Source organism: Castor canadensis, chromosome 15 (assembly GCF_047511655.1).
Source record: "Castor canadensis chromosome 15, mCasCan1.hap1v2, whole genome shotgun sequence".
Classification (NCBI taxonomy): Eukaryota; Metazoa; Chordata; class Mammalia; order Rodentia; family Castoridae; genus Castor; species Castor canadensis.
In genome coordinates, this window is record NC_133400.1 from 25,343,034 (window position 1) to 25,353,643 (window position 10,610).

A 10,610-nucleotide genomic window follows, 5' to 3' on the forward strand; every position below is an offset into this window, starting at 1 on the left:
TTCTAAAAAAACTTTATTTTCATGCCTCTACTCTATTAATTAGATAATTAAATAATTAGATTAATTATTAGATAATGAATATCTAATAGCTTAGCTCTGAATACAAAGTCTCTAATATTGAGATCCTACAATCCCCAAGTTTTCCCCTACGTCCAAATAAATTGACAGAATTTTTTTTTTTTTTTTGGTGGTACTGGGGTTTGAACTCAGGTCCTCACACTTGTTGGGTAGGTGCTCTTACCACTGGAGCCACTCCACCAGCCCTGTTTTATGTTGGGTATTTTCAAGTTAGGGTCTCTCCCAACTATTTGTCTCCTTCAAACTTCAAGACAGGATCCTCCTGATCTCTTTCTCCTGAGAACATTATCCATCAATTCCTTGCTTCAAGTTTGATTTCAAAAGCTACTACTTTTCCAATCAATGTTCTTTACATATTCTTTCCAAATTTCACTTGTGCATATTAATTCTACAAAAATCTGGGATAGATTATGATATTTTCATACACCCATACAATACATTTTGATCTTAGTGGACACACAGTCATTTTTGAATTAATAGTTTATAGTTAGACCACTTTTATACTTATAAATAATTGAGCAGAAAGTAGTGAATTCTTCATATAATCTTTGTACAGTCTGCCTATTATTATCATTTTGTATTATTGTCATACATTGTTTAAAATTGATGAGCTAACATTGGTATATCTTTTTTTTGTTTTATTTATTTTTAATTTGAACACAATAATATTGCCTATCTATGAGGTACAATGTGATATTTCAATACGTGTATATATTGTGTAATAATCAAATTAGACCATTTTAGCATATCTATATCCTTAAATATACTAATGGTATTTAAGTCCATAATTTATGTTAGAGTTCACTTTTTGTGTTATTTAGTTGTCTGGGTTGTGAAAAATGGATAACATGCATTCACAATTACAGTAAATTACAGAATAGTCTCAGTGACCTGGACATCCCTTGTTCTTCATCTATTCATCAAAACTGTGGCAACCATGGCTTCACCTTTTCCAGAATATCATATATTTGGAATTATAAATTATACAAGCCTTTTCAATTGACTTTGTTCTCTTAAAAATAGGCATGTGATTCCAAGATGGTGGCTAGAGGGAGGAAGCAGAAAGTGAGCCTCCTATAGTGAAATCTTGGAGAGACACTGGAGACACACTTTGCAGGCATAATCACTGAGAAAAGGCATAACTTTGACCCCTCTACACCTCTAGCCGGCGCAGAGAATCTCCACTTCATGTTAAATGGGGAAACGAGGAGGGCCCCCGGGGCTGCCAGTGGCCAGTGCCCATATGGCTTGGGAAGACGCGGACCAGGTGAGCTTCACGGTACCAAGGTACCCCCACAGACAATCCTGGGCCAGAGCAGCATAGCCTCCTGGACAGACTGACCTCCACCCAGGAGAAAAAGAGAAACTGAGTAATAAGCAATAAGAACAATTAAGACATGCTGGAAAGAGGGTGGGGCACCCTGAGTGCTGAAGATTGGGGGAAGGGAATCCTTCCCGGGACTGTAAATAAACAAGCCGGGCAGGCCGGAGAGCCTTTGGTAGGAGCGGGGCGCGCACCCAGCAACCAGGAGCGGGGAAGCTTGTGAGAGTGGTGGAGGGAGAAAAACTCCACAGGTGAGGAGGGAAGACCCACTTCCCACGTGAACTGTAAATAAACATGGCGGCCAGCAGAAGCAGCAGCACCGCCCAGTAAGCAGGAGCAGGAAAGCTTGTGAAGTGGCAATGGGAGGAAAACTGCACAGGAGAGGGGGGAAGACCCACCCCCCACATGAACTGTAAATAAACACACAGGCCTGACAATGTGGGGGCAGTGTCACCTTTCCCAATGCTTGGAAAGGGGAAAGCCTGTAGCAGAGGCCTCTGCACAGGAGAACTCTGAGCCAACAAAGCCTGTGGGACCAGGTGAGTGCTAAGTTCACCCCAGAGATCTGCATAAATAATGCCGCCAGCTACAGCAGGCTGAGAGCAGGAGGCAGGCAAGCCACAGTTGCAGATACCACTCTCAGAACTGTCTCCAGACACTTTTTTTTCATTTTCTCCCTACCTTTGATGAGAGAACAACCGAATTACACCTGCAAGCTGAAAAACTTACGGAAACTGAAACTGTATTGCATTTGAACTTGGGACACTTGGTGGGGCTTTTGTGTGTGTGTGTGTGTGTGTGTGTGTGTGTGTGTGTGTGAGTGTGTAGTTTTGGTTCTACTTTATGCATCCCCTTTGATGAGACAACTACAGAACAACATCTGAGGTACCAACTCCAGGACTAGAGATTGAGACGGACACCCAAATTATTAAGACTGAAACTGCATTGCATATAAACTTGGAAGTTTTTTTTTTTTTTTAATTTTCTATTTTCCATTTTATTTTATTTCATTTTTATATATAGATATTTCTTTCATTTACTCAGTTTTTATTTTTTTATCTTTGATTTTCAATCCTCTCTCTGTCTCTCTAATGTCTGTTCAGCTTACTGTCGATTAGTACACTAACACTCCCTGTTTTTACCTTTGAAACTTTCTAGTCTGATACCTTGTTCTGCTTTCTTCCTCTTGTCTGTATTTTTGTTTTCCCCTTTTCTTTAACTTCTTGCTTTCCATCTCAGCTCACCCTTCCATTCTAAATATTACCATTGTTATTATTACAAGCTAGAAAATACTTAATTGCACACAGTACAGGGACAGTAACAACACCAAAGACAATGACGGGAAGATAGAAAAAACAGGGAAACCAGTTTCCCCACAGCAAAAAATTAGTACAGGAACCAGAGGGGAATGAAGAGAACAGAAACTCAGATCCAGACTCCAACATAATGAAGATAAACTATGCCAAAGGACCCAACAAAGCCCACAAGAATAATTTAAAAGAAGACATACTACAAGTACTCAATGAGAATTTTATAGAGATGACACTGGAAAGGGTCAACCAAAATCTACAGGAGACACTCAAGAAATTCCAAAACAACAAAAATAGAGAATTTGAAAAAGCAAAAGAATAAATAAAGGAAAGCATAGAAGCACTGCATAAACACCAAAGTGAAAGAGAGAACACAATGAATAAATGGATAAATGAACTCAGGACAAAAACAGACAACATTAAAGAGGAAAACTGTCAGGATATGGAAAACCTCAGAAAAAAGAACAAAACAAAACTGCAAAACAAAACAAAAGGCCAATCCAGCAGAATAGAACAAACAGAAGACAGAATCTCAGAACTTGAAGATGAAATGGTAATTAAAGGAAAAACTGTAGAACTATTAATTAAACAACTCAAGACCTGTGAAAAGAAAATGCAAGAACTCACTGACTCCATCAAAAGACCAAACATGAGAATCATGGGCATCGAAGAAGAAGAGGTGCAAGCGAAGGGAATGCGTACTATATTCAACAAAATAATAAGGGAAAATTTCCCAAATCTAGAGAAAGATATTCCCCTACAGATGCAAGAGGCCTCCAGGACACCAAACAGACCAGATCAAAATAGAACTACTCCACGACATATCATCAGTAAAACAACAAGTTCAGAAACTAAGGAAAGAATATTGAAGGCTGTAAGAGAGAAAAAACAAGTAACATACAAAGGTAAACCCATCAAAATCACAGCAGACTTCTCAACAGAAACATGAAAAGCAAGAAGAGCGTGGGGTGAGATCTTGCGGGCACTGAATGAAAATAACTTCAACCCCAGGATACTCTACCCAGCAAAGCTATCATTCAAAATAGATGGAGCAATAAAAGTCTTCCATGATAAGCAGAAACTAAAACAATATGTGACCACAAAGCCACCATTACAAAAGATTCTGCAAGGGATTCTGCACACAGAAAGTGACATCCAACTTAACCATTAAAAGGCAGGCAGCACCAAACCACAGGAAAAGAAAAAGCAAGACAGTAGAGAGTAACATCAAGTTAGGTACACATAATCAAACCTTCAAACAACTAAGACAACTAAATGACAGGAATCACCACATACCTATCAGTGCTAACGCTTAATGTTAATGGACTTAATTCACCCATCAAAAGACACTGTTTGACAAAATGGATTAAAAAAGAGGACCCAACAATTTGTTGCTTACAAGAGACTCATCTCACTGACAGAAATAAGCATATGCTTAGTATGAAAGGCTGGAAGAACATTTACCAAGCCAATGGCCCCTGAAAACAGGCAGGAGTAGCAATACTTATCTCTGACAAAGTAGACTTCAAACCTACATTGATCAAACGAGATAAAGAAGGACATTCCATACTAATAAAAGGGGAAATAGACCAAAAGGAAATAATAATCTTCAATCTGTATGCACTCAATGTCAACGCACCCAATTTCATCAAACATACTCTGAAAGACCTAAAAGCATATATAAACGCCAACACAGTGGTTGTGGGAGACTTTAACACCCCATTATCATCAATAGATAGGTCATCCAAACAAAAAATCAATAAAGAAATCCAAGATCTAAAATATGCAATAGATCAAATGGACCTAGAAGATGTCTACAGAACATTTCACCAACTTCTACACAATATACATTCTTCTCAGCAGCCCATGGAACCTTCTCCAAAATAGATCATATCCTAAGGCACAAAGCAAGTCTCAGCAAATATAAGAAAATAGAAATTATACCATGCATACTATCTGATCACAATGCAGTAAAAGTAGAACTCAACAACAAAAGTAAAGACAAAAAACATGCAAACAGCTGGAAACTAAATAACTCATTACTTAATGAAGAATGGATCATCAATGAATAAAAGAGGAAATTAAAAAGTTCCTGGAAGTCAATGAAAATGAAAACACAACCTACTGGAACCTGTGGGACACAGCTAAGGCAGTCTTGAGAGGAAAGTTTATAGCCATGAGTGCACATATTAAAAAGATTGAAAGATCCCAAATCAATGACCTAATGATACATCTCAAACTTCTAGAAAAACAAGAACAAGCAAATCCCAAAACAAATAGAAGGAGAGAAGTAATAAATATAAGAGCTGAAATCAACGAAATAGAGACCAAAAAAACCATACAAAGAATTAATGAAACAAAAAGTTGGTTCTTTGAAAAAATAAACAAGATCGATAGACCCCTGGCAAAAATGAGGAGACTAAAATGAGGAGAGAAAAAACCCAAATTAGTACAATTAGGAATGCAAAAGGGGAGATAACAACAAACACCATCGAAGTCCAGGAAATCATCAGAGACTACTTTGAGAACTTTTATTCAAATAAATTTGAAAATCTTAAAGAAATGGACAGATTTCTAGATACATATGATCATCCAAAACTGAACCAAGAGGAAATTAATCACCTCAATAGACCTATAACACAAAATGAAATTGAAGCAGCAATCAAGACTCTCCCCAAAAGAAAGTCCAGGACCTGATGGACTCTGCTGAATTCTATCAGACCTTTAAAGAAGAACTGATACCAACCCTCCTTAAACTGTTCCACAAAATAGAAAGGGAAGGAAAACTGCCTAACACATTTTATGAAGCCAGTATTACACTTATCCCAAAACCAGGCAAAGACACCTCCAAAAAGGAGAACTATAGGCCAAGCTCCTTAATGAACATTGATGCAAAAATCCTCAACAAAATAATGGCAAACCGAATTCAGCAACACATCAAAAAGATTATTCACCATGACCAAGTAGGCTTCATCCCAGGGATGCAGGGGTGGTTCAACATACGAAAATCAATAAATGTAATAAACCACATTAACAGAAGCAAAGACAAAAACCACTTGATCATCTCAATAGATGCAGAAAAAGCCTTTGATAAGATCCAACATCATTTCATGATAAAAGCTCTAAGAAAACTAGGAATAGAAGGAAAGTTCCTCAACATTATAAAAGCTATATATGACAAACCTACAGCCAGCATTATACTTAACGGAGAAAAACTGAAACCATTCCCTCTAAAATCAGGAACCAGACAAGGATGCTCAATATCCCCACTCTTATTCAACATAGTACTGGAATTCCTAGCCAGAGCAATTAGGCAAGAAGAAGGAATAAAAGGAATACAAACAGGTAAAGAAACTGTCAAAATATCCCTATTTGCAGATGACATGATCCTATACCTTAAAGACCCAAAAAACTCTACTCAGAAGCTTCTAGACATCATCAATAGCTATAGCAAGGTAGCAAGATATAAAATCAACATAGAAAAATCATTAGCATTTCTATACACTAACAATGAGCAAACGGAAAAAGAATGTATGAAAACAATTCCATTTACAATAGCCTCAAACAAAATCAAATACCTAGGTGTAAACCTAACAAAAGATGTGAAAGACCTCTGCAAGGAAAACTATACACTTCTGAAGAAAGAGATTGAGGAAGACTATAGAAAGTGGAGAGATCTCCCATGCTCATGGATTGGTAGAATCAACATAGTAAAAATGTCGATACTCCCAAAAGTAATCTACATGTTTAATGCAATTCCCATCAAAATTCCAATGACATTCATTAAAGAGATTGAAAAATCTACTGTGAAATTTATATGGAAACACAGTAAGCCACGAATAACCAAGGCAATACTCAGTCAAAAGAACAATGCAGAGGTATCACAATACCTGACTTCAAACTCTATTACAAAGCAATAACAATAAAAACAGCATGGTACTGGCACAAAAACAGACATGAAGACCAGTGGAACAGAATAGAGGACCCAGATATGAAGCCACACAACTATGAGCAACTTATCTTTGACAAAGGAGCTAAAAATATACGATGGAGAAATAGCAGCCTCTTCAACAAAAACTGCTGGGAAAACTGGTTAGCAGTCTGCAAAAAACTGAAACTAGATCCATGTATATCACCCTATACCAAGATTAACTCAAAATGGATCAAGGATCTTAATATCAGACCACAAACTCTTAAGTTGATACAGGAAAGAGTAGGAAATACTCTGGAGTTAGTAGGTATAGGTAAGAACTTTCTCAATGAAACCCCAGCAGCACAGCAACTAAGAGATAGCATAGATAAATGGGACTACATAAAACTACAAAGCATCTGTTCATCAAAAGAAATGGTCTCTAAACTGAAGAGAACACCCACAGAGTGGGAGAAAATATTTGCCAACTATACATCAGACAAAGGACTGATAACCAGAATATATAGGGAACTTAAAAAACTAAATTCTCCCAAAACTAATGAACCAATAAAGAAATGGGCAAGTGAACTAAACAGAACTTTCTCAAAAGAAGAAATTCAAATGGCCAGAAAACACATGAAAAAATGCTCACCATCTCTAGCAATAAAGGAAATGCAAATTAAAACCACGCTAAGATTCCACCTCACCCCTGTTAGAATAGCCATCATCAGCAACACCACCACCAACAGGTGTTGGCGAGGATGCGGGGAAAAAGGAACCCTCTTACACTGTTGGTGGGAATGTAGACTAGTACAACCACTCTGGAAAAAAATTTGGAGGCTACTTAAAAATCTAGACATTGATCTACCATTTGATCCAGCAATACCACTCTTGGGGATATACCCAAAAGACTGTGACACAGATTACTCCAGAGGCACCTGCACACCCATGTTTATTGCGGCACTATTCACAATAGCCAAGTTATGGAAACAGCCAAGATGCCCCACCACTGACGAATGGATTAAGAAAATGTGGTATCTATACACAATGGAATTTTATGCAGCCATGAAGAAGAACGAAATATTATCATTCGCTGGTAAATGGATGGAATTGGAATACATCTTTCTGAGTGAGGTTAGCCTGGCCCAAAAGACCAAAAATCGTATGTTCTCCCTCATATGTGGACATTAGATCAAGGGCAAACACAACAAGGGGATTGGACTATGAGCACATGATAAAAGCGAGAGCACACAAGGGAGGGGTGAGGATAGGTAAGACACCTAAAAAACTAGCTAGCATTTGTTGCCCTTAATGCAGAGAAACTAAAGAAGATACCTTAAAAGCAACTGAGGCCAATAGGAAAAGGGGACCAGGAACTAGAGAAAAGGTTAGTTCAAGAAGAATTAACTTAGAAGGTAACACACTTGCACAGGAAATCAATGCGAGTCAACTCTCTGTATGGCTATCCTTATCTCAACCAGCAAAAACCCTTGTTCCTTCCTATTATTGCTTATAGTCTCTCTACAACAAAATTAGAAATAAGGGCAAAATAGTTTCTGCTGGGTATTGAGAGGGGGGGGAGAGGGCGGGGGCGGAGTTGGTGGTAAGGGAGGGGGTGGGGGCAGGAGGGAGAAATGAACCAAGCCTTGTATGCACATATGAATAATGAAAGAAAAAGGAAAAAAAAATAGGCATGTAAGTTTCTTTTCACTGTTTAATACCTCCAAAGTGTTGATGGTGAATCATATTCTTTTGTCTAAATATACCAATTTTATTTTTTAAAACCATTCAGCTCCTGAAGGATGCCTGTGCTGCTTCCAACTTTTGGCAATTATGAATAAGGCTCTGGTAATCATTCAAGTATAGCTACTTCTGTAGACATCTTTGCTTCAAGTAAATAACTAAAAGTGAAAGTACTAATTCAAATTATAAGACTGTTTAACTTTGTTAACAAAATTATTTTCAGTGGCTTCCTAATTTTATTTGTACCAGGAAAAAAAAATGAGAATTCCTGCCTCTCCATATCTGCACTATTATTTGATATTGTTGTGTTACTTAATTTTAACCATTATTATAGATATGTAATGCTATCTGATATTGTGCTTATTTGCAGTTCTTTAATAATACATGATGGTAAGCATTTTTTATTACACTTGCTTTCCATTTGAATATCATATTTGCAAAAGTGTCTGTTCAGATAGTTTGCCCCTTTATGTTTATTCTTTTAACAATGTAATTGTATCAATTGACTAGCATATTATCCAACTATTTCACTTCTGAATATATGTCAAAGAGACACCTGCCTGTCCATGTTTATTGCTTCTTTACTCATCAACAAGCCCATTGGTGGGAGAATGTATAAAGAAAATGCAGAATATTTATACAATGCAATATTATTTGGCCTTAGAAAAGATTTGTATACCATGATTTGCAGAAAAATGGGCAGAACTATAGGTGATTATGCTAAGTACAGTAAGTCAACCACAGAAAGACAAGTACCACATATTATTTTTTACATGTGTTTTATTTTTCCTTATTATTGCATTATAAATACCATTTTTAAGAACAATATCTAAGGCAAATATCTTTTTATATTGCCTCTCACTCCTATAAGTCATACTGGTCTGTCCTTCTTTGGAATGTTCTTTCAATTCTATAATAATTTTATGAAAATACCGGGGATAGTTGATTGAAATCAATAGCCTACACATTTGGTTTTTATGTTAACTTTCTGTTGCTGTGACGAAATACCTGACATAGATATCATAAAGGAGGAAAGATTTATTTTGGCTCACAGCTTGAGAAGTTTCAGTCCATGGTCTACTTAGCCTTGTGACTTTGGGCCTATGACGAGGCAGTAACCCATAGAAGTGCAGGAAATAGGAAATTACTCACCTCATGGTGGCCATTACACAAAGGAAAGAAAGAGGAAGGGGCCAGGATCCCAATATTCCCACCAATGGCACCCCCCACCCCAATGACCTAACATCCTTCTAATAGGTCCCACTTCTTAAAGTTTTCAGCATCTTTCAATAGCACTACAAGCTGGTGAGCAACTATTCAATATATAGCCTTTGGGAGACATTTAGGTCGAAGGCATTACACTCCTCTCATAGATGATAGTAAAGTCATTCAAAACAGAAGAGGTCAACATACCTGTAATCCCCAGTCTTCGGGAAGCAGAAGCAGGAGGATCAAAATTTCAGACAACTTGCGCTACAAAGTGAGACTCTGTCTCAAAAGAACAAACCCAAACAAACAATCAAAAAACCCAACAAAACATACAGAATCATTATTTGTGTCCTCTGGCCTGTGTGTTTCCAGGAACAAAAGAAACCCTCAATTCATGATTATTAATGAATATCATTACTGAGTCTTTATGAAAAGGCTTGTGTAAATCACTGTTTCACACATTTGGTAAAATTTCCTGTTTAAAATACAGAAGAATAACAATTGAACAGTGTTTAAAAAGAAGAAAACAGGGAGGCAGAGACAGAAGGATCACAGTTCAAGGCCAGCCTGGTCAAAAGTTAGAAAGACCCTATTTCAAAAGCAATTCAGGTGTGTTGATGCATTCCTGTTGTCCCAGCTACTCAGGAGGCAGAAATAAGAAGATCACTTTGGAGGAAAGCCCCAGGCAAAAGTGCAAGATCTTATCTGAAAAACATACTTAAAAAACACCTAAACAAGATAAAAGGGAAAACATTAAACCCCAAAAGAATTAGGGTATGCCTTAAGTAATAGAGTGCTTGCCTCACAAACATGAAGCCCTGAGTTCAATCCCCAGTATTGAAAAAAGAAAGAAAATATTTGAAGGGGGTAACCCATCTCTCAGGCATTTTTAAAAATATTGACTGTTTGTTACTACTTCATCTTGTAGTTTCTCACAAGTTGGAATGCCTGGGAGTTAGCTAGCTATATCATTCACAAAAAAATCCATTCTCTTTAACCTGAACCTGTACTGAGAAACAAAATAAGAAAAAGATTT

The 10,610-nt window shown here is 37.3% G+C and overlaps 1 long non-coding RNA gene across 1 annotated transcript in view; it reads right to left on the minus strand.

Annotated features, from left to right (window-relative positions):
- The window catches only part of LOC141417180 (uncharacterized), a 169,007-nt gene extending 159,155 nt beyond the window's left edge, over nt 1–9,852 (minus strand). The window contains exon 1 of the long non-coding RNA XR_012441767.1: nt 9,779–9,852. This is a non-coding gene — a long non-coding RNA (uncharacterized lncRNA). The remainder of the gene's footprint in view (nt 1–9,778) is intronic.
- Nucleotides 9,853–10,610: the final 758 nt, after the last annotated feature.